General features: G+C 44.8%; 1 long non-coding RNA gene across 1 annotated transcript in view; it reads left to right on the top strand.

Annotated features, from left to right (window-relative positions):
* The window catches only part of LOC131499451 (uncharacterized), a 31,075-nt gene extending 8,007 nt beyond the window's left edge, over nt 1–23,068 (top strand). Inside the window, exons 2-4 of the long non-coding RNA XR_009255883.1 lie at nt 19,487–19,625; nt 21,866–21,922; nt 22,838–23,068. This is a non-coding gene — a long non-coding RNA (uncharacterized LOC131499451). The remainder of the gene's footprint in view (nt 1–19,486; nt 19,626–21,865; nt 21,923–22,837) is intronic.
* Nucleotides 23,069–24,679: the final 1,611 nt, after the last annotated feature.

Here is a 24,679-nt window from a genome sequence, read left to right as displayed (position 1 = left end):
ATCCAGGTTCATCAGGGAAATTGGTCTGTAGTTTTCTTTTCTGGTGGGGTCTTTGTCCAGTTTGGACTCAAGGCCAAGCTGGCCTCATAGAATGAGTTTGGAAGTGTTCCTTCCATTTCTCTGGCCATGACCTTATCTTTTTCTTTCATTTGGGATGCATTCCTCCTGTCTTGGCATTTTGGCTGAGTATTTGCCTTCTCTGTGTTACAAAAGCTCATTATGTTAGCTGCCTGTGAGATGAATGGCTTTATGAAAAGGAGGTCATCTAGTGTCCAGGGCCTGACCATCAGGGAGTGTCCGTGGTGTGTGTTGCATACACTGTTTTGTGTTCTGGCTGCACTGTCCTTCAGGCCAGTTGTATGGACAATGTATGGTCCTTGGCCAGAATGTGCTGAGTTTTATCTAGGTCAGCTCCGATCTGCTTCTTAAGTGACACTTGAAATGACTGCCACTCGAAGTGAAGCTCTGCAGAACTGTCTGGTCAAGAGAGGTGATGTGGTCATGGGCTTCCGCTGGTCTCCTGGGGGAAGGGGACACCTCCATTGGGACTGAAGCAAGCCTGATTGACCTAGAAGGCCAGTCTCACCAGAGCACAGGAATGTGGGGTTGATGTAAGCATGTTAGGCAGCCAGTGTGGGGATGACATTGTTTCCAGCAGATGGCTCTGTGTTTATGCTGTGGGGAAGAGGAGGAAAATGGTCCCACACACCTCCTCTGTCCTAGCTCCTTTGTCCCCTTGTTGTGAACACTGCCTCTCAGGGATGCTCTCCATGATGAGTGTATAATCGCCCCACTGCGTGCACCAGGCGATGTACAGGTCACTGTTTCCATACCATCTGCCTGTAAGTAGTTTGCTGCCTTCTCTCAAGGATTAGGCCAGTGCCCTCAGGGCTGTATCCCAGCCAAGCCTGCTAACCTTTGAAACTCCACATTCTCGGGGTCTGGATCGCTTGGTTAAGTGTCCGAGTCTTGATCCTGGCTCAGATCATGACCTCGTGGTCATGGGCTTCTCTCTATTCCTGCCCCTCCCTTGCATGTGCTCTCTTTCTCTCTCTCTCTCTCTCTCTCTCTCTCTCTCTCTCTCTCTCTCAAAATAAATAAACTTAAAACAAATTTAGTGGCATGGAATACCTTATTTAGGCGAGATTTCCTCCCTGAGGGAATGGCGGGGGTCTGTCAGTTAAATTTCCAGCAATGACTAGGAATTTCATTGCTGACTGGTTAAAGGTTACATTCCTACAGGAATGAATTTAGGGATAGTGACATGAGGCCTTAACGTAAGTAACTCCATGATGGTCCTGTGAGTTTTCTTTACATTCCAAACCCATATTTTTGCACATCAATTTTTTTTATTAAAAACATAACCCTAAATCATATTTTAGCCATCTACTGCCAGCCCGATGATCATATCCTGTAAAACTGTGACCATCTCCTAATCATAGATGAAGATCAACTCTGTGGCTCTAAGATTTTTGCGACTCTAAATTACATTGATGTATGTTACTTAGATCTTTGTGAGTCTAGGTTACTGCTGGCCTCCTGAAATCTTTGACCCAGGGACACCCAGCCAGGTTTCTGAGCCATCACTTAGGCACAGAAGCACCCTTTCCAAGTCACCTCTTCCTAAAGTGTGTCTTTCCCTCTGGTACTTCTGGGTCTTACCCTTTTGCAGATCACATGCTGTGATGGACATCCCCTCATGAAAACCTGTCAAAGTGGGTGAGAAAAACCTGCTTGCCTGTGACTGCCACTTCACTGTCACATCTTTTCCTTCTGAAACCCCATGAACACCCTATCATTCTTCCAGACTTTGAACATCTCTTTGATTTGGAAATATTTCATTCTCTTGTATTCCTGCTAAAAATATGCGTGAAAATATTAAAGCAAGGATTCTTTACAATAAGTGAGCCAGTCACAATGATCCATCTGGCCGTGTGTATGTATGTTTTCTTTTTTGGACACTCTTCAGACATGATGTGAAGTACATCCTGTAAAATCTGAGTATCATTCATTATCTAGGATAACCGCCTTTATGGAAAGCCATTTAATGACATGTTCATTCAAGATCCGAAAAACACTTAATTTACATACCACATAATACAGTGGTGTCTACATACGTTATTATCTTAAAATATGTAAAGTGGATGTTTCTATGAAGCGTATATCATGCATTCAGTTTTCTGTACCATGAATGCTATTATTTAAATTACACAATAGTAAGAACAACAAGACTAGGTACATGGCCATCACTAGTAACTAATACTAGAACTAGTCATATAATATTAGGTGTTGAAAACATAAAACCATGATTACTAATAGTATTTTCAATCGTGGTGGGCTTCTATTCTAGTTACCAGAAAAATTGGGAAGATATTATTGAGTCTCCACATACATCAGAGTGTTTTCTGACTATTGATGTCCTCTAAGTCGATACATGATCACAATCAATATCCCAAAGAGATATGGTAGTATTAACTAACTTTATATTTGTATTCAGATTGCTTCAGTTTTAACCTCTTCTGTCCCAGACTCATCCCAGCTGGCACATTACAGTCATCCTGTCTCCTTCGGCTCCACTTGGCCATGACAATTTTTAGATTTTTCCATATTTTTCATGATCTGCAAAGTTTTGAGGGTATGTTTGTAGAATGTATTTTGTAGAATGATCTTTGGTTGGGATATGTCTAAATGTTTGTTCAAATGCTTAGGCTGACTACTGTGTTTTGGAGCAGAAGATCCAGAGGCATAGTTCCATCCATAATTATCACTTCACATAAAGGTTGTTTACTCTGAAGATTTGGGTCTTTTGTGGTTCTGTACAAATTTTAGGACTGTTCTAGTTCTATGAAAAATGTTGTTGCTATTTTGATGGCGATTGCATTAATTGTGTCAGTTGCTTTGGGAAGTATAGACATTTCCATGAAATTTGTACTTCCGATCCATGAGTATGGAATATCCTTCCACTTTTTTGTGTCATCTTGTATTTCTTTCATCACTTTTTTATAATTTTCAGAGTATAGGTCTCTCACCACCTTGGATAGATTTATTCATAGATACCTTATTATTTGGTGTACAACTGTAAATGGGACTGTTTTCTTAATTTCTCTCTCTACTGATTCGTTATTGTCTAGAAATGCAACAGATTTCTGTACAATGATTTTGTATCCGGTGACATTGCTGTATTCATTTATCACTTCTAGCAGTTATTGGGTGGACTCTTTGGGGTTTTCTATATATAGTGTCATGTAATCGGCAAAGTGTGAAAGATTCACTTCTTCCAGATTTGGATTAGTTTTTCTTTTCTTTTCTTTTCTTTTCTTTTGTCTTTTCTTTTCTTTTTTTCTTTTCTTTTCTTTTACTTTAATTTACGTTGTTTTGTTTCGTTTCGTTTTGTTTAGTTTCATTTCATTTGATTTATCTGCTGGCTGTAGCTTGGACTTCCAGTGCTATGTTTATTAAAAGTGGTAAGAGTAAACATCCTTGTGTTTTCCCTGACCTTATAGGAAAAGCTCTCAGATTTTCTCCATTAAGGTTGATTATAGCTTCAGGTTTTTCATAGAAAACATTTATTGCATTGATGTATGTTCCCTGTAAACCTACTTTAGGGGGTTATAATCATGAATGGATGTTGTAGTATGTCAAATGCTTTTTCTTCATGTATTGAAATGACCGTATGGTTCTTTTCTTTTAACGTTTATTAATTTTGAGAGAGACAGAGTGTGAGCAGGGAAGGGGCAGAAAGAGAGTGGGAGACATAGAGTTCGATGGAGGCTCTTGGCTCTGAGCTTTCAGCACAGAGTCTGATGTGGGACTTGAACTCCCGAATCATGGGGTCATGACCTGAGCTGATGTCAGACTGCTAAAGGATTGAGCCACCCAGGTGCCCCGATCATATGGTTCTTATCCTTTCTCCTGTTGATATATTGTATCACATTGATTTGCAAATACTGAACCACCCTTGCAGCTTGGGAATAAATCTCACTTAATTGTGGGATATATTTACAGTTGTTATATCTCCTTTTGGACTGTACCCTTTACTGTTATATAACGTCCTCCTCTGTCTCTTGTTATGTACTTTGTTTTAAGTGTATTTTTTCTGATACAAGTATTGCTACTCTAATTTTTTTTTTCATCCGTTCTCACACCCTATGTCTCTAGATTGGAGCATTCATTCCATTTACCTTCAAAGAAATGATTGCTATGTATGTATGTATGTATTGCCATTATATTACCTGTTTTCTTGTGGTTTCTAATGATTTTCTCCGATCCTTTCTTGTCTGTCTTTCATGTTTTGCTTATTTTCTTTAGTGAAGTATTTTAATTTATTTATCTTTATTCTTAGCATATTTGTGACTGGTTTTTGATATATGGTTACTGCTGGGTTATTTACATAACCTCTTCTGCGTTTAGCAGTTTGTACTAAGCTGATGGTCATTTACCTTGGAACCCATTATATTCTTCTCCCTAGGTTTTTGGTAGATGTTATTATATTTCAAATCCATATCTCTGAGTTCCTTAACAATTTTTTACAAAAATATTCATGTTTTACTTGATTTGTGTCTTTTACCTCTATAGTGTCACTTTTGGTCTCTCCTTTCCACTCGAAGAGTCCCTCTTCATATTTCTTGCAGGACTGATTTAGTGGTACAAACACCTTTAGTTTTTGTTTGGGAAAGTCTGTGTCTCCTTCCATTCTGAATGATAGACTTGCTGGATAGAGTATTCTTGGCTGCTGATTTTTCCATTCAGCACTTTGAATATGTGATGTCACTTGCTTCTCGCTTGCCAAGTATCTGTTCAGAAATCTGGTAGCTAGCCTTCTAAGTGAAGGTCTCTTTGTGTTGCTGCATTTAAGAGTTTTTCTTTATTGTCACTGTAATTTGCAAGTTTGCTTACAATATGTCTGGATGTTGGCCTGATTTTGTTCATTTCGATGTGAATTCTCTAGCCTCCCGCATGGGGATGTTTGTTTCCTCCTCCAATTAGGGCATTTTTCAGCTATTGTTTCCACAAATAAATTTTCTGCCACCTTTTCTCTTTCTTCTGAGACTCCTACAATATCAATATTGTTATCTTTGCTGTAGTCACTGAGTTCCCTTAGTCTCATCTCACGTTGCAGAATTCTGTTCTCTCTCTTTGGTTCTATGTGATTAATTTCCATTACTCAGTCTTCGAGGACACTGGTTTGCTCCTCTGCTTCTTCCATCCCTTTGTTAGTTCCAGCAAGCATGTCTCTCCTTTATCGTGTCCTCAATGTCTACTGTACTATTTCTTATCTCTAGTCAGTCTCACTCTTCTACTCATTTCACAACTCTAATGAGTACCCTTATGATCATTGCTTTCAAATCTGTATCAGGTATGTTACCTACATGTCTTTGGCTTAGATCTCTGGCTGTGACTTTGACTAGGTCTTTCATTGTGGATAAACATCTCTGTGTGTCCATTTTGTCTGTCTCTCTGTCTCTATTTGTCTGTGTTAAGAAAGTCAGCTGTACCTTCTGCTCTTGAAACTAATAACGTTATGAAGAAGAGGTCCTGGAGAACTCAGCAGTGCACATCTCCGTTTATAGGACCTGGACCTTCAGGAGGCTATCGTATAGGTACTGTTCACAGCCTGCTGCTGTGTCTGGGTTACTTTTCCTGTTAGTGCAGGTGTCTGCACTGACTGCGTGCTGTTTTGGGCTGTGCTTTGTCTCAGTGGTGTTAGTGGGACCCAGGCAGGCCAGCTGTGGGGTGGTATGTCCGCTGGATAACTTGGGCACAGGGCAGGAGTGTTAGGAATATATCACACGGCTACAAGTCCTAATCCAGATTTCCCGATGTCCTTTGGTGGCTGGGGGCTGTGGCCCAGCGGTGGAAGCTAGGGGCTTGAGGATATGCACAGAGCATGTCTGTGCCTGGGGACATGTGGCTTAGTGAGACAGATGAGGGTGCCTGGATATGTACAGCTGGGTGAGGTGCAGATGCGCACAGCATGTTGTGGCAGCTATGCATGCAGCTTGTCAGACAGGGTGCCCTTGTGGTTTGAAAAATGTTTGCCCTGAGACCAGCAGGCTTGGTTTGGTGAGTCCCCTAGTGAACCCTTGGGCCTGGTGCACTGCTAATGGGTTAGTTAGCAAGTGTCTGTGCAGCCTTACCCTCTTGTGGGTGCTTCTATGCTTATTCTGGGAGGCTGGGGGAGAAGAGTGGTGCCTGTGAGCTCCTTCATTGTTGGAGAAGTCCTCCAACACACTCAGGAATCAGCATGAATACATCTGTCTCCTGTTTCCTCGGCATTGTGTAAAATGCCATGTTTACATTGCCTCTCTACACATGCAGGGATATGGCTATCACTCATCCTCCTGGATCTCCAAGTGCTGGGTCAGCTGACCTCCAAACCTCCTGTATCTGAACACAAAGGCATTCAGCCCCTCTAAGTTTTAATGCCCAATGTTATGGAGATTAGTCTTCCCTGTATGACCTCCCTGGTGTGAGGGCTCACTTTTTCTGCCCCTTCTGCAGGCAGACAGCCTCCGCCTTTCTGACATTCCTAACCTTTCTGATGCAGCTTCTCTCTACTTCGGTGTGGAGTTTGTTCTGCCAGTCTTTGGGTCGCTCTTTGGTTCATGGACTTGAATGTGGATGTTATGCAGTTGAAAATATGGGACAGGGTGAGCTCAGGGTCCTCTTACTTTGCTATTATTAATTTTTTAAATGTCTTATTATTTTGGATTTTTGAGACATGGGAAGACAAACTCATATCACACATGCACTTCAGGATTGGAAAGGAACTTTCCCACATTTGCTTCTATTATTTTATGTTTTGAAACTCTCTTTGGGGCGCCTGGGTGGCGCAGTCGGTTAAGCGTCCGACTTCAGCCAGGTCACGATCTCGCGGTCCGTGAGTTCGAGCCCCGCGTCAGGCTCTGGGCTGATGGCTCGGAGCCTGGAGCCTGTTTCCGATTCTGTGTCTCCCTCTCTCTCTGCCCCTCCCCCGTTCATGCTCTGTCTCTCTCTGTCCCAAAAATAAAAATAAAAAAAAAAAAAAAGAAAAAGAAACTCTCTTTAATGAGATATGATTACATATAACGAACCTCAAGTTAAAGGGTATACTTTGATGAGATTGAGGGTACAGGACCATGGGTACAGCACCATGAAATCATATGGTTTCTCCCTAAACCTTCCATCATGATCCCTTTGTGTCTAATGCTAATGTTGCTTTTGAAGTAAGGACTACTTTTTTTCCCACGTTTTCACATATTGCCCAGGTGTCTGAAAGCTGGCATTGGGGTATCTCCTTTTCTGATAGTCTATATTCCCATAAGTTTTGAAGTCGGTTTACCTTTGGACTTTTGCTTCTATTGTATCTCTCTGTATGTTCACATGCTCTCGTTGCAATACTTTAATGATGAGGTCTTCATCATCGCTTTAATTTTCACTAAATGGTATGAGCTGCAGTTCCACTTATGGCAGAAGGCACAGGCTTCCTGTGATATGTATTCAAGAGAAAGGCAGATATCCTGAGCACTTGAGCTGAGAATGTCACCCTGTCTTTTTGCCAGCCCTCTTCCCTTCCCTGCGAGACATGAATCTCCTTTTGTTCACACAGAAACGTGGGTGAAGTCAGTAGAAAACGTTGCCTTCTCTCCACTTCCCTTTATATCTCAAAATCCTTGCCACTATCTTCTGCCTTTCCCTTTCTCTGACTCATTCTCTCAGGCCCACTGTTCCACTCCAGCCATGATCAGGGTGTCCTCCAGCTGCTGGCCTCTGCCCTGTCCATCCCTCAGTGAGAAATCTGGAGTAGGATTATGCATTTCACAGGACTGATCAAGAAATATGTGATCCTCAGAGCCCTCCTGCACAAGGTTGCTGTCGTGGAGACATGGCATCCTGGGTGAGGATCTGACGCCATGTGTGGCCCCCTCACTCATCTCCCACAGTCACTGCTGGTCCCTGATCCTTACCCACCATTAGAAATCAGCCATATGCTAGGGTCAGGTACCTGTCTATCTGACCCCAAGCACCAGGAGTCAGTGAATATTTCTAAAATAAATGAGCACAAGCACCCCATGCATCTAGATATAGGAAGTTACCATCACCCCAGAAAACTCTCTCGGGCTCCTCTGCAAAAAGGGCGATCTTGCTACTATCCTCCATCACTGCAATTTCTGCTAGTTTGTTACCTGTGTGTATAGGAACCGCACTGTGTGCATTCGAAGGGGGATGAGAGTAGGTCCTCCTAGAAGCAAACACTGAAACAGAGACAGAACAGTAAAAGTACTATTAAGGGATACTAAGAAAAACAAAGTGGAGAGCGCAGGGTGAGCAGAGAAAGCATGCGGGCAGATCTGACACATTTTTAAGATATATAATCACCATACTCTGTCACCTCACACAGTCCTCTTCAAATTTCAAAATAGTTGTCGTATCAGACAGTGAGATTTACGAGATTTGGGGTTATTTCCCTATGGTCTTATGTTTTCCTATATGCATTCCCTCTTCGGTACTTAATCTGTGGCCTCAGATGAACACTTTAGTGTGTGGATGCATCTGCAAGTCTATATGTAATGGAATATGATTGTCTTCAGATCTCAGATGTAGAGCTCTGATATACACATTCTCGTAATTATCTTTTTCTTTCTTTGCCTGGTAAGGCCTGAATCTTAATAGAATAAGTGTGCCGTTGTCTTCTTTAAACTGGCGATCCCCAATCCCTGGGCTGAGGCATTAACCGTCTTAGTTTAATGAACTTCTGTGACCATCTTTTTTTGATGATCATTTGTGTGGAGATATCTTAATTGAAACTGTGAGAAGGTTGAGTGGACATTTCCCAGACATTTTGCAGATGCATTCTGTATTCAATGTCTTCTTTTCATTGTGTCCTTAGAAACAAATATTACCCCTCTTTCACAGATAACCCATCTCAGGCTCTGTGTAGGTCCCACTGATAATTGGTGTTCTGGCTGAGATAACAGGAACACAGGGAAACCCTCGGGATATTGTGAAAGAAGTTTAAGGAGATAGATGCAAAGCCATAGTCAGGTTATGTCAGGGGTCCAGCAGGGGTGGCATCTGGGCATCCCTGAATTGTAGGTTTACCCAGGCTAAAGGCCAATGCAGGCACTCAGCTGATCTAGATCCTGTCTTCACTTTTAGTCTCACTGAAGGATATGAACTTAGGCACACAAGCATTTCCTTAAGACCAAGTTAAATTTCCTATATATCCAGGGCATTTTTTCACCCATAAATATCCAGAACCTTCAGACAACGCAGGGAGACAACAACCTTTTTAGATGATCACCTGGGTGCACTTTGACAAATATGACATTTTGGAGAGGAATCTTGCATTGTGCACTGAGAGTGATCCCACATAGTAGCTCCGTGTGGAACTCATGCTCCCTGCTCAGGCTGTGGTCAGGAATGGCCTGCAACTGCATCTCACTGAACCCAGTACCCTCACCTCTGCACTTCCTCAAACTCTGCTTACTGTCCTCTAATTTCTCAATTTTCTATTCCTGTGTGATTCAAGTTTCTCCCACTCCTTCACTGGTGCTTCCATTATGGTGACCACAAGGTCTGTGTCATATAATGCATGTGCCCCATTTCACACAGGACACCTAAGGCACCTACACTTAGTGGTGCATCTCATTATTCACAGAACTCAAAACATTGTGTCTGTAAAATATGCACCAGTACGCCCGATACATCTGTCTTTGTGTAAAAATCCTCTTTCTTTTTGACAGGAGAAACCTAAAGCTGACCTCATTATGGGGAAATGATACAGTCCATTGAACATATGTCCTGAGAAACTTGAGATATGTTACAAAGTCCTCAGGCAGTTTTGCAGTTGAATTGCCAAGCCCTAACAACCATCTCTACATTTTTCCCACAAAGTGTTTCACGAAGTAGATGAATATGCTTTAGAAATCCCTAACCACTTCAGTTTATCTACCCAAATAGAGGAGGCAGAGGATGGGGGGGGGGGTAGTTCATAGCCCATGACTGGTGATGAAGGACTTTCCATGGGGTTAGGGTTAGGGGTTAGGGTTAGCGGTTCGGGGTTAGGGTTAGGATTAGGATTAGATGGTTAGATTTAAATGTTAGGATTAGGGTGAAGGTTAGGTTTAGGGTTTAGGGGCTAGGGTTGGGATGATGGTTAGTGTTAGGGTAGGGCTTAGGTGTTAGTGTTAGTATCAGCATTAGCTTCAGGGTTAGGGTCAAGGTCAGGGTAGTGTCAGGGTCAGGGGATAGGGGTTAGGATTTAGGTTTTATTGTTTAGAGTTTAGGTTTTAGGTTTTGGGGTAGGTTTTAGGTATTCGTGGTTATGTGTTAGTGGTTAGGTTTTAGGGTTATGGTCAGGGTCAGTGTTTGGTTTAGGGTTAGTGTTTAGGATTTATGGTTTACGGATTAGGGTTAGAGTTTAGTGTTCAGGTCTAGGGTTTAAGTTTATGGTTACAGTTAGGATTTGGATTAGGATTTGGGGTTTAGGGTTCAGCGTTTCGGTGTAGGGTTTAGGGTTAGTATCATTGTTGCGGTTCGGGTTCGGGTAGGTCAGTGCCATGGTTTGTGTTAGGGATAGGATTTAGGGCTATGATTCAGGTTAGGGTTTGTGTTTGGGTCAGGGTTAAGAATAGTAGTTAGGATTAGGTCCTCGCACATTGCAGGGACTGATCCCACAGCATTGCAGTTGTCTCCCCAAAGGGCTGAGTAGAGGTTCCAAGGTCAGTTTCCTGTCAGGATTAGTCTTTTGGTTCCAATCCAGACAACTGTATGGGAGAATGTTCTATCAGGCCTCAGGAATATTCTCAGGCAGCTGCAGCCAGCTTTTGGAAACGACATGGTGATGTTCCAGGTTCTAAGCCAAGTGATCCTGCACCACTCCTGTACCTAGGGCGTGGTTTTGTCATACTTTGTTATTGGGTCTGCATGGGTAGAGAGCCTTAACTAGGGTTATGGTTTGTTACACGGACGCCGCCAGGGCGTAAGCGACTCTAGTTTCGTGATCTCCCTCTAGGGCTGAATTGCGGACCCATGTGACATTGCCTCTCAACTGTAGGGTTAGGGTTGAGATAGTGTTAGGATTCGGTTGAGGGTTCTGTTAGGTTTAGGCATAGGTTTAGGGTTATGTTCCAGGAGATCTAGTCGCTGAAACCAGAGCAGTGCAGTTGTTTCCCTGAAAGTCTAATTTGAAGGAACAATGGAGGGTGCCGATTAGGATTAGTGTTTGAGTTCCAAGGCTAGACAACTGTATGGGCCACCAGTCAGGTAGGCCTCTGGAAATCTCTCTGGAGCTCCAACCGGTCCTTCAAAAGGACATAATATATTATGTGTCCTATGCGGAGTGATGCTGCACCGCTTGTGTTCCCCAGGCATGTGGTGTTGTCATACGTTGTTATTGGGTCTAATAGTGAGAGAGCCTTATCTAGGGTTAGGGTTCGGACCAGTGACGTTTCCAGCTCCAAGTGAAACCAGTCTTGTCATCTCCCTCGAGGTCTGAAGTGAGGGCCAATATGACGATGCAGAGCAATTGTAGGGTTTGGGTTCGAGTTAGGTTCGGTTTCAGTTGAGGTTTCTGATTAGGGTTAGAAGTAGGGTTCGGGGTTTGTTCCCAGGAGGTTCAAGGCGCTAAACACATAGCAGTGCACTTGTCTCCCTGAAGGGCTGAGTTGAGGGCACAAGGGAGGGTGCCGGTCAGGATTTGTCTTTGGGTTCCAAGGCCAGACAATTCTATGGGCCACTGGTCGGTTAGGCCTCAGGAATACTTTCGAGCACCTGAATCCCAGCCTTGGAAATGACATGGTGATGTTCCAGGTTCTATGTGGAGTGATCCTGCACCGCTTCTGGACCCCAGGCGCGTGGTGTTGTCAGATTTTGGTATTCGGTCCCCATGGGAAGAGAGCCTTAGCTAGGGCTAGGGTTTGGTCCAGGGACATCACCAGAGCTGAAGCAACTCCCGTCTCATGATCTTCCTCGAGGGCTGAAGTGAGAGCCTAGGTGATGGTACGGGTCAAGTGTACGGTTAGGGTTCGAGACTAGGTTAGGTTTTGGTTGGCGGTTCTGGTTGGGGTTAGGGTTATGGTTAGGTCCCAAGAGGCTCCAGGCACTGAACCTACAGCAGTGTGGTTGTCTACCCAATGGGCTGAGTTGAGGGCTCAAGGGAGGGTGCTGGTCAGGATTAGTCTTTGGGTTCCTATTCCAGATATCTCTATGGGCCACTTGTTGGGTAGGCGTCAGGATTCCTCTCAGATAGCTGAAGCCGGGTTTTGGAAACGACATGGTGATGATCCAGAGTATATGTTGAGTGATCCTGCACCATTTCTGCACCCCAGGCGCTTGGTGTTGTCAGACTTTGGTATGAGGTCCCCACTGGGAAAGAATCTTAGCTTGTGATAGGGTTCGGTCTAGGGACGTCGCCAAGGCCAAAGCCACTCCAGTCTTGTGATCTCCCTCGAGGGCTGAAGTGAGAGCCCATGTGACGGTGTGCTCAATGTAGGGTTAGTTTTCGAGTTAGGGTTAGGTTTTGATTGAGAGTTCTGGTTAGCATTAGGTCCCAACAGGCTCCAGGCGCTGAAGCCACAGCAGTGCAATTGACTCCCCGAAGGGCTGAATTGAGTGCACAAGAGAGGGTGCCCTCAGGGTGAGTCTTTGGATTCCAAGGCCAGACAACACTGTGTGCCAGTGTTCGGGTAGGCCTCAGGAATACTCTTGGACAGCTGCCACCGGGCCTTGGAAATGACATGGTGATGTTCCAGATTCTATGCTGAGTGATCCTGCACCGCTTCTGGACCATAGGCGCGTGGTGTTGTCACTTTGGTATTGGGTCCTTATGGGAAGAGAGCCTTAACTAGTGTTAAGGTTCGGTCCAGAGACAACACCAGGGCCAAAGCGATTCCAGTCTCGTGATCTCCCTCAATGGCTGAATTGAGGGTCCATGCAACAGTGTGAGTGAGTCATGGGTTTGGGTCGAGATACCATTAGGTTTCTTTTGAGGGTTCTGGTTAGGGTTAGGGTTAGGTCCCAGGATTCTCCCTACACTGAACCCACAGCAGAGCAGTTGTCTCCCTGAAAGGCTGAGTTGAGGGCACAAGGGAGGGTGCCGCTCAGGATTAGTCTTTGGTCCCAGACCATACAATTCTATGGACCACTCATCAGTTAGGACTCAGGAATGCTCTTGTGCACCTGTACTCAGGCCTTGGAAATGACTCGGTGATGTTCCAGTTTCTATGCCAAATGATCCTACATCGCTTTGGCCCCCAAGCACATGCTGTTGCGAGACGTTGGTGGGTCCCCATGGGGAGAGAGCCCTAGCTAGGGTTAGGGTTCGGTCCAGGGATGTCCCCAGATGCAAAGCGACTCAAGTCACGTGATCTCCCTCGAGGGCTGAAGTGAGGGCCCATGTGACGGTGCGGGTCAAGTGTAGCATTAGGTTTCGGTTGAGGGTTCTGGTTAGAAATACTGTTAGGTCCCAGGAAGCTCCTGGTACTGAGTCCACAGCAGTGCAGTTGTCTCCCCGAAGGGCTGGGTTGAGGGCACATGGGAGGATGCTGGTCATTTTTAGTATTTCCGTTCCAATTCCAGACAACTGTATGGACCATTGGTCGTGTAGGCCTCAGCAATCCTTTCAGAAAGCTGCAGCCGGGCCTGAGAAACAACATGCTGAGGTTCCAGGTTCTATCCGGAATGATCCTGCACTGCTTCTGGACCCCAGGCATGTGGTGTTGTCAGACTTTGGTTTTGGGTGCCCATGGGTAAGAGCCTTAGCTATGGTATGGTTCCATCCAGGGTTGTCGCCAGGCTGAAACAACACCACTGTTGTGAATTCAATGGAGGGCTGATGTGTGGCTGTGAGTCTGCTGCAGAGTTAGTGTGCTAGATACAGTTAGGTTTAGGGTGAGGGTTATGTTTCGGTTCACCGTTAGGGTTAGGTCCCAGGTGAGTGAATGCAGTGACTCTACAGCAAAGCAGTTGTCTTCCTGAAGGCCTGAGTGCAGTACAGAAGGGAGGGTTTTCGTTAGCATTAATCTTTGGGTTCCAAAGCCAGACAAACATATGGCCCACCCTTCGGTTAGGCCTCAGGATTCTTCTCGTGCATCTGCTGTCGTGCTTTGCATATGACATGGTGATGTTCCATGTTTCATGCCTAGTATTTATGCACCGATTCTCGATCCCATGTATGTGCTGATGTCAGACTTTGTAAATGAGTCCCCATGGGGATAGACACTTAGCTAGGGTCAGGGTTCAGTATAGGGAAGTCGCCAAGTCCGAAGTGACACCAGTGTTTTGAATTCCATGGAGGGCTGAAGTGAGGGCACATACGCGGCTGTGAATCTGGTTTAGAGTTAGTGTGCTAGATAGGGTTAGGTGTAGGGTGAAGGTTGTGTTTCGGGTTATGATTAGGGTTAGGGTTAGGTCTCAGGAGGCTCTAGGCACTGAACCCACAACAGTGGTGTTGTCTCCACGAAGGGGTGAGTGGTGTCCCCAAGGGAGGGTGTCAGTCAGGACTAGTCTTTGGGTTCCAAGGCCAGACAAATGTAAGGGTCACCCTTCAGGTAGGCCTCAGGATTCGTCTCGTGCACCTGCAGTCGCGCTTGAAATGAGATAGTGATGTTCCACATTCCATGTCGAGTATTTGTGTACAGATTCTTGAAACCGTGTGCATACTGTTGTCAGACTTGGAATTGGGTTCTGACGGGGAGAGAGCCTTACCTAGGGTTTGTGTTAGGTCCAGGGAAGTCAGCAGGAGTGAATCGACTCCAGTTTCGTGATCTTCCTCGAGGACTGAATTGAGGGCCCATGCGACAGTTCGGGTCAAGTGTAAGATTTGGGTTAATGTTAGGGTTAGGTGTAGGGTGAAGGTTATGGTTAGGGTTACATTAGGGCTAGGGTTAGGTCCCAGGAGTCTCTAGGCACTGTCCCCACCGCAGAGCAGTTGTCTCCCCGATGGGCTGGGTGGAGTACACAAAGGAAGGTGTCAGTCAGGATTAGTCTTTGGTTTCCAATGCCAAACAAATATTTGTCAAGCTTCATATAGGCCTCAGGAATCCTCTCGTTCAGCTGCAGTTCCGCCTTGAAAATGACATAGTGATGTTCCACGTTCCATGTCAAGTATTTCTGCACTGATACTCGAACCTATGTGCGTGCTCCTGTCAGACTTTGGAATTGGGTCCCCATGGGGACAGAGCCTCAGTTAGGGTTAGGTTTCGGTCCAGGGACGTCACCATGGCAGAAGCCATAGCAGTTTTGTGAATTCCATGGGGGGCTGAAGTGAGGGTACGTGCGTGACTATGGGTCTGGTGTAGCTTATTGAGGTTGATAGGGTTAGGTGTTGGGTAAGGATTATGTTTAGGATTAGGGTTAGTTTTAGGTCCCAGAAGACACCAGACACTGATCCCATAGCAGAGCTGGTGTTAACTCGAAGGGCTGAGTGGAGTACACAAGGGAGGGTGCCGGTCAGGATTAGCCTTTGTCTTCCAAAGCCAGAGAAATGTATGTGTCACCCTTCGTGTAGGACTCAGGAAGCTTCTCGTGCAGCTGCAGTCGCGCTTTGGAAATGACATGGTGATGTTCCACGTTCCATGCCAAGGATTTCTGCACTGATTCTCGAGCCCATTTGTGTACTGTTGTCAGACTTTGGAATTGGGTCCCCGAGCCTTAGCTAGCATTAGGGTTTGGTCCAGGGAAGTTGCCAGTCCTGAAGCAACTCCATTTTCGTGATCTCCCTCGAGGGCTGAATTGAGGGCACATGCGAGGGTGTGGTTCAATGTAGGGTAGGGTTAGATATAGGGGAAGGTGTAGGGTGAGGGTAATTGTTAGGGGTACAGTTAGGGTTATGGTTTGGAAATAACATGGTGATGGCATATATTCCATGCCAAGTATTTCTACACCTGTTTTCGAACCTTGTGTGTGCTATTGTCAGATTTTGGACTTGTTTCCCCATGGGAGAGACACTTATATAGGTTTAGGGTTTGGTCCAGGAATGTCACCAGGGCCAAAGCAACTCCAGTGTTGTGAATTCCATGGAGCTCTGAAGTCAGGGCACATGCGCAGCTGTGGGTCTGGTGTAGACTTAATGAGATAGATAGGGTTCGGTGTAGGGTGATATTTATGGTTAGGGGTACTGTTAGGTTTAAGTTTAGGTCCCACGAGACTCCAGACACTGACCCCAAACAGAGCAGGTGTCAACCTGAAGAGCTCAGTGTAGTACACAAGGGAGGGTGCCCGTCAGTCTTCGTATTTGGGTTCCAAGACCAAACAAATGTATGGGCCACCCTTTGGGTAGGCCTCAGGATTCCTCCCGTGCAGCTGCAGTTGCACTTTGGAAGTGACATGGTGATGTTCCAAGTTCCATGCCAACTATTTCTGGACCAATTCTTGAACCAGTGTGAGAGCTGTTGTCAGACATTGGAATTGGGTCCCAATGCATACAGAGCCAGAGCTAGGGTTAGAGTTCGTTCCAGCGGTGTGGCCATGGCCGAAGAGACTCCAGTGTCGTGATCTCGCTGGAGGGCTGAATTGAGTGTCCATGCAAGTGTGCAGGTCAAGTGTAGTGTTTGGGTTAGAGATAGGGTTAGGTGTAGGTTGAAGTTTACGATTAGGGTTATGATTAGGGTTAGGGTTAGGTCCTAACCCAGCAAGCTCCAGGCACTGAACGCACAGCAGAACAATTGTCTCCCCGAAGGGCTGAGTGTAGGACACAAGGGAGGGTGCCTGTCAGGATTAGTCTTTGGGTTCCAAGGCCAGGCATATGTATGGGCCACCCTTCGGGTAGGCCTCAGGAATCCTCTTGTGCAACTGCAGTCGTGCTTTTGAAATGACATGGTTATGTTCCATGTTCCATGCTGAGTATTTTTGCACCGATTCTCGAATCCTTGTGGGTGCTGTTGTCAGATTTTAGAATTGCGTCCCCATGGGGAGAAAGCCTTAGCTAGGGTTAGGGTTCAGTCCAAGGAAGTCGACAGGGCTGAAGCGACTCCAGTCTAATGATCTCCCTCAAGGGCTGTGTTGAGGGCCCTAGAGAAGGTGGGGGTCAAGTATAGGGTTCAATTAGAGATAGGGTTAGGTGTAAGTTGAGGGTTATGTTTAGGGTTATGGGTAGGGTTAGTTTTAGGTCCCAGGAGGCTCCAGGCACTGAACCCACAACAGTGCAGTTGTCTCCCCGAAGGGCTGAGTGGAGTACATAAGGGAGCGTGCCGGTCAGTATCAGTTCATAAGATCCAAGACCAGAGAGATGTTTGGGCCACCCTTGGAATAGGCCTCAGGAATCCTGTCGTGCAGCTGCAATCACACCTTGCAAAAGAAATGGTGGTGATGTTCCATGTTCAATTCCGGGTATTGTTGCACCGATTCTCGAACCCGTGTGCGTGCTGTTGTCAGACTTTGGAATTGGGTCTCCATGGGGATAGACACTTAGCTAGGGTAAGTGTTCGGTACAGGGAAGTTGCTAAGGCTGAAGCGACACCAATGTTGTTAATTCCATGGAGGTCTGAAATGAGGGCACATGTGCGGCTGTGGATCCGGTTTACTTTTCATGTGCTAGATAGGGTTAAGTGTAGGGTGAAGGTTATGGTTAGGGTTATGTTTACGGTTAGTGTTAGGTCCCAGGAGGCTCTCCATCCATGTAGTTTCAAATGGCAAGATTTTATTCTTTTTGATGGCTAAGTAATATTCCAGGGTGTGTGTATGTATGTATGTGTATACACACACACACGCACACACACACATATACATACCGTGTGTGTGTGTGTATGTACGTCTGTATCCATTCATCCATCGATGGACATTTGGGCTTTTTCCATACTTTGGCTATTGTTGATAGTGGTGCTATAATCATGGGGGTGCATGTGTCCCTTCAAAACAGCACACCTGTGTCCCTTAGATAAATGCCTAGTATTGCAATTGCTGTGTCGTAGGATAGTTCTCTTTTTAGGTTTTTGAGGAGCCTCCGTACTGTTTTCCAGAGTGGCTGCAGCAGCTTGCATTCCACTATTCATTGTTCAGTAGGATGTTCTTTATTCTACAAGTATTTGTTATCTTTCCAAATTTTTTCTGGTGGTTGATTTCGAGTTTCATAGCATTGGGGTCTGAAACTGTGCACGGTATGATCTCTATCTTTTTGTACTTGTTGAGTACAAGTAAACATAAAATTATTTATGTTTACTTATTTTAGAGAGAGAGACAGAGCATGAGCGGGGGAGGGGCAGAGAGAGAGGGAGACAAAGAATCCGAAGCAGGCCTCAGGCTCTGAGCTGTCAGCACAGAGTCCGACACAGGGCTCAACTCACAAACCATGAGATGACGACCTGAGCTGAAGTCAGATGCTTAACTGAATGAGCCTCCCAGGCACCCACTTTAATGAAATTTTAAATGACTCCATTCAAAGTGCACTTGCTACCTTGCAAACTCAGAGAGAGAGAAAGAAATGTGAAGAATCAGGAAGTGGTTAAGAGTTGGCTGCTGAGTTTTACCGTAATTTGGCTTTGGAGGGTTTTTGTTCATTGGGTGAAGTGAGCACAGCATATTTGCCTGCCATTTACCACAGTAGACAATGGGCCTCTGGGAGCCAAAACTCTTTCTGACCAATGAGTTGGAATTTTACTAGGACCGCCAAGATGAGATTTGCTATTTCAAGGACTAGGAGTTATCTTTTATTTTCACAACTAGGTAATTATCACATCATTCAACTTTGCCCTCCAAGATGTAGAAAATACCCAAATATAGTTGAGAGAGAAAGCGTGATAGCCAAAGTGTATAATCCTTTCCCTTTAAAAAAATATGTTTAAATTATGCTTTATGATTTTTTTTTAATTTTAGTGAGGGGCATGCAAGTGGGGGAGAGGGGCAGAGGGAAAGAGAGAGAATCTTAAGCAGGATTCACACTCAGTGTGGAGCCCAACACAGGTCTGGGTCACATGATCCTACAATCATGACCTGACCAAAATCAAGAATCTGATGCTCAACTGACTGAGCCACCCAGGTGCTCAATAGTCTCTTTCTCTCTGAATGCTGAATAGTAAATTTTCAACGTGAATGGGGGATAAACATGCATACATACATACATACATACATACATACATACATACATACATACGTATACCACTAAGAAAGCCATGAGTTGTTAGACATGAACTATTTTCCATCATCTTTGTCTTCTAGTTATATTCATGCCTCAAGGTGTTTTTTTATTGCAATGCACGATCTTGCTGTGTGAGGTACATATTGTTGTGTGATCAGTTTTCCGTGAAAGTCTTTCCTCATATCTGTCTTAACCACAAGATGCAAATGTTGAATTCAAGGATGTAGAGCTAAGAGCCTTCAGGTCCAATAACTGTCAACTAGAAGTTATATTTTCTGTTGGGGAGAAATCCCCATATGATGGCAATGACTTCGCATTGGTAAGGGAAAGAATACTTTCATGCCTTCGTGGTTCTTGCCTTTTTTCTGTCTCACCAAAATCAAGACTCAGGTCATGTGCACGTTTATCAAGAAAACACCTTTTTTTTTCCAGAAAATAAAAATGCCCTGGAAGACAAGTGTGATGCATTGAGGTCTGTGAAAGCCACAAAGGAAGCAAAAGTCAAACAGCTGAAGGAGAAAGCACATAACCTGGAAGAATTCTATGAACAAAGAAAAGTGCCTACAAAAAAGTAACATGGGGGCGCTTGGGTGGCTCAGTCGGTTGAACGTCCAAATTCGGCTCAGGTCATGATCTCACGGTCCATGAGTTCAAACCCCATGTCGGGCTCTGTGTTGACAGTTCAGAGCCTGGAGCTTGCTTTGGATTCTATATCTTCCTCTGGCCCTACCCAACTCGCACTCTGTCTCTATCAAAAAATGAATAAACGTTAAAAAAAATTTAGAAAAGTAAGATGTTCATATGAGAACTGTCACAAGGACCAGATTGTGTGGGAGAACATGGCAGCCAGTAGAGATAATTGTATTTCTTTTGGAACTGGGTCCAGAGTATTTTTGCCCAATGCATTCAGTAGTATTGGACCTTCCCTTCCTATCTTGCTTTCTGTAATGTAACCTGCATTTTCCTTTCTGTCCTAAGTGCTTGCCACACATTGTGTCATGTTTTGGGGGTGGAAGAGGGAAGGTACCATCATTAATAACTTTAATACCTGGATCCACTCTGGATCCACCTACACTGTCCTACAGGTTTCAATCGCATCACACTGTTTTGTCACCCAGCAATTAGGTCATTTTTCTTCAGGACCAGACATGGGTCAAAAATGTGTGGGGAAAAAATGAATTATCTTGCTGCAGAAACAATGGAAGTTGCTTTCTGGAAAGTGGGTAGGGGTACCAGCAGTACTGGATCCCTGCATCCATTCTGCCAGTGAGATTGCTCACTGCAGGCCCAATCCCTAAGAAAGTCAAGTTGTTTCCTGTCCCCTGATTTTTTAAGTGTATCTCTTCTGAGTCTTGGCCAAAGCCCGCAGCTTCACTAGGGCTCATCTTTGCTGGCCGCCCCTGAACTACACTTGTTTACTTCTAAGTCTGTGCCCATAAAGTTGTTCAGCTTCTTTGCCATTCAAATGTATGCCCCCCACCTCAATGATGAGTCCTAGGGAGTTTGGGTCCAACTGCCAGCCTGGCTTTGTCCTGGGCTTCCTTCTTCTCCATCTTGGTCTTGTGTGTCTTTGTGGGGTTGTCAGACACTTCGTGCATTCAGTAACATGTTTCCTCCTTTGTACAGTATTTCCTTTTGTTCTCAGGAGGAGATGCGGGACTTTAGAGTCCCTCACTCGTGTTGGAAAATGAAGTCTTCTCTTCCCTGGAGACTCACCTTATATTTGTCCTTCCCACAGCTGGGGTTAGGGCTTGCTCTGTCTCACTGGCATCTTGGTTTTGTTAACTCGTAAGCACTTTCTGTGAGTGGGTGCAGCACCCTGACCACCTGTCTATCTTCAACCCCTTACAACAGAGCCACTACATTACAACCACTCCAGCAAGCATTTGCCGAAGGACTGCCTGAGAGGCCAGAAGGAAATGCATGTGCCTTTCTCTGTCTAGTGCTTTTGTGTCATTTTCTAAGAGATTTTCAATTTTGCATGTGATTCTTGAGTACATCAAGTGTCAAGTTGAAACCATCTCAATCAACACCACAAAGAAAATAGTCTGAGGGTAACACAGCAACCCAGCCTTGCCAAGCATTGCCTTTTGCTGCCTTCATTATCAATGGAATGAGTCTTGTTAAAGTAGATTTGGCTCCATGAAGCTGAGAGTTTTCCACCTGAAATCTCTTTCCTGGAAGTAATCCCAGACTGTGTGACAGTTCATATCATGTTGTACGTCAGGAGATGATGTTGTTCTAAGATTGGCCTTTTGAAGGTGGAGGCAGGGGTTGCAGTCCTGAACTCTAGCGATGTCTGGGAGTGAGCTGCAATGTTAGTGAAACCATATTCTGGAAGGTCGTCTTTCAGGTGATTGCCTGTGTCATGGTACAACTTTTGGACTGAGAATCAGGGCTCCCCATGGAGGTGTAAGACTAGTGATGATCCCCTGCTTCATCCTAATGGGTACAGTTGGTCAGGTATGGTTTTTCACTCACTGATGAAATGAGTCTTCACCATCTCAAACAAAAGACCAACTCTGGGAAGGCACAAAGTACAATGTTATTTGATGACTTTATGATAAAGGAGAGGAAACGAGAACTAGAAAGACAGTTCCAATAGTAGAGACGTGGCAGCAGACAGAAGTTGAATTTTCTTGAACTTAAATGGGGTGTTCACTTCATTTCTCTGATTGGGTTGTCAGTCTGTGCATTTATGGGAGAAGTGGGGGAAGGGATATTTGCATAGGACTTCAAGAGTGCTGGGAGGTAAAAAGGGAGAACTTCTGGACCTTGTTCCTGACTGTGTATGTATCTTTCCCATCTTAGGAAGCTGAAAATGACACTGTGAACTGGTGGCAAAGAAGAATCAGCTGGCAGCTGCAGGTAAAATTTGAAAATAGCTACAGAAGGGGCGCCCGGGTGGCTCAGTCGTTTAAGCGTCCAACTTCAGCTCAGGTCATAATTTCACAGTCCGGGAGTTCGAGCCCCGTGTCAGGCTCTGTGCTGACAGATCAGAGCCTGGAGCCTGTTTCAGATTCTGTTACATCTCTCTCTGTCCCTCCCCCGCTCATGCATGTGCTCACTCTCTCTCTGTCTCAAAAATAAACATTAGGAAAAAAAAGAAAATAGCTACAGAAGAAATAAACAAGTACAAGTGAGTTCAGCTAGTAATTACCAGCGGCTCATGAAACCGCTGTTCATTTTTTGGTTTTTAATCTTTGTGCAGTGTTTAAAGTCAACATATGCATAGAGTATTAACAGATAAAAAAGGTAAGTTTAGAAAGAATAAAACAATTAAGTTTCTCAACATTTGCAGATCTCAAGTAGTGGCCAGACTGTGTGGAAACTTTGTCCATGCTAACATTCCTCGGAGGTGGTGTCAATTGTCATCATATGTAGGAAAGCAGTGTGTCATACAATGAATCATACCCATCAACGTGGTAGTGCCATTTCATGGCCCTCATCTTTGCAACCCTGGGAAACATGGTGAGGATATAAGTTATAGAAGAATAGATCTTTATGATAAAAGACACTTGTCACATGATGAGTTAGAGAAAGATTGAAAATGGGAAGGAATTCTATGAACTCTGAACCCTACAGGCATGGAATAATGAGTAAGGAAAAGATGTAACAATAGCTTTGATCCTACTGGTCATTGATAATCATGTGCAAAGTGTTTCATGTGTAAGAATAAATTGTATCCTGGGACAAATATGAGGTTGTTGGGAATGTGGGCAGCTTATTTAAAATCATACCCAATATCGGGCCTTATCTGACAAGAGCAATTGTAACTCACAGGCAACAAATTGAACAAACACGGGAACAGCTGCAGCAGGCAGAGCTCCCCTTTAGATACCAGGTAACCTGAGTTCTGCCTGACATACCGAACCCTTAGCACCTCACGCGGGTGAGTGTAGTGGCCCTTGGAATCCCTGACCACGGGCTTTTCATTGTTGGCTTTTTCAGCTTGCAGTTCATGAGAAGAATGCTCAGGACAACTAGGTAAGTGTTTTCTTGTTTCCTCCTCTTTCTTTGGTGCACAGTGTGGCACCACCTTCCGACTGAAGGTGGATGTGTTTTTTCTCCCCCAGATCAAGACTCAGATCTGGGACAGGGAGATGGCGGAGCAGGGCAGGGAGGTCGCTTACTTGAAATACAGGTGTGGTCATTTGACTTGCGTTTTTATGGGTGTTTCCAGGGATGACGCCTGCACTGTTTGTTGTCTAGTAGACGACGCGGTGTTGCAACTCTTATAGAAGTCCATTATTTTTCTGTATCCAAGACTGGACGGGATGGAAGCAAAGAGGCTGCCTGAGGGATACATGAGGCAGAAACCAATCACTGCAAGAACCCTCCACGGAGAGGTAAGGAGCACGTTGTGATGTGCCGCAGTCTAATTTCTGCTGTGCAGCCTGTTCCTGTGTGTGATCATCGTGTGGTCTGGAAAGAATCACAAGCAGTAAGGACGGCAGGTGGTCTGAAGGGGTGACAGAAGGGTGTTCTCCTCTGGTGCCGCAGACAGTGAGGCACTTGTCCCTGTGACTGGTGGAGCTCATGCCCCTCCTCTGACGGTGACCCTCCCACCTCCTCTAACATCCCGGTGTCTGAAGAGCCTGGGAACCTTCTTCCCACCCGGACACAATACGAAGACTTTAGTTTATTTGAGGAGAAGGTCATTTATTCACTAGTTTTAACAGTCTTTCTTTTTGTTTGTTTTGGGAACTGTAGCCCTACATCCCTCATTTCAAGTTCCATAAAGCTTAGCTTAGTCCTCTGATGGTATCAGTGCAACTCTGCAGCTTCACTGCTAACTTCTGACAGTTTTCCTTTTCTCGATAGTGTCAAATTAGTCTTTCCTTATATACTAACTGCTCTCATGTGGAAGGCAGCTTGTAGATAAGCTGGGAGATTGAACAATTTGCCTGAAGCCTGAAGAAATGCACCCTTCTTGAGGACTCATTGAGGATATACACCAAACCAGTATTCTCAATGTTATTCTTTTTTGTTAATTTTATTTATTTTGAGAGACGCATAGACAGAATGCCAAGCAGGCGCCACACTGTCAGTGAGGAACCCAATGCTGGGCTTGAATTCACAAGCTGTGAGATCGTGACCTGAGCCAAAATTAAGAGTTGGATGCTGAATCCAAGCATCCTCGGATTAATTCTTGATCTGTCATGGAATCGTGATTTCCCATGATGTATACTGAGAAAACTGTTTTACTGGTGAATTCTAAATTGCTAGTTTGCCTGGCCTGTCCACAGTTATGTGATTAATTATGAAAAACATGAACTAGGGCACCATGAGGTCTTTATCAAGGTGAGGGGACTGTTCTCCCCCTTATCCTTGGGGACCTGACCATAGGGAAAAGTTTAAGATATTTGAGCGCACAGTCCTCTAAAAGCAGAATAAACCTCTGTCCCTTCTAGGGTCTTTAGTAGATCGAGAAACTGCTGAAACCTTTGTGGGTTACAGCGGCTCTGACTGTACCAAGAATGCATACAAGGACAAGGTAAATGCCAGGGCCATTCTCAGTTGTAACTCTTTTGGGAAACCCTCATCTTTATGTACAGCATGCTCCCCCGGCCTTGTCTCATTTTGCGTGTTGTGTGATATGTCTGTTTGTTCTTTCTTTTCCAA

This window comes from Neofelis nebulosa, chromosome 17, assembly GCF_028018385.1.
Source record: "Neofelis nebulosa isolate mNeoNeb1 chromosome 17, mNeoNeb1.pri, whole genome shotgun sequence".
NCBI lineage: Eukaryota > Metazoa > Chordata > Mammalia > Carnivora > Felidae > Neofelis > Neofelis nebulosa.
Note: the sequence above shows the minus strand (reverse complement) of the source record. Positions and strands in the feature narration are given on the sequence as shown.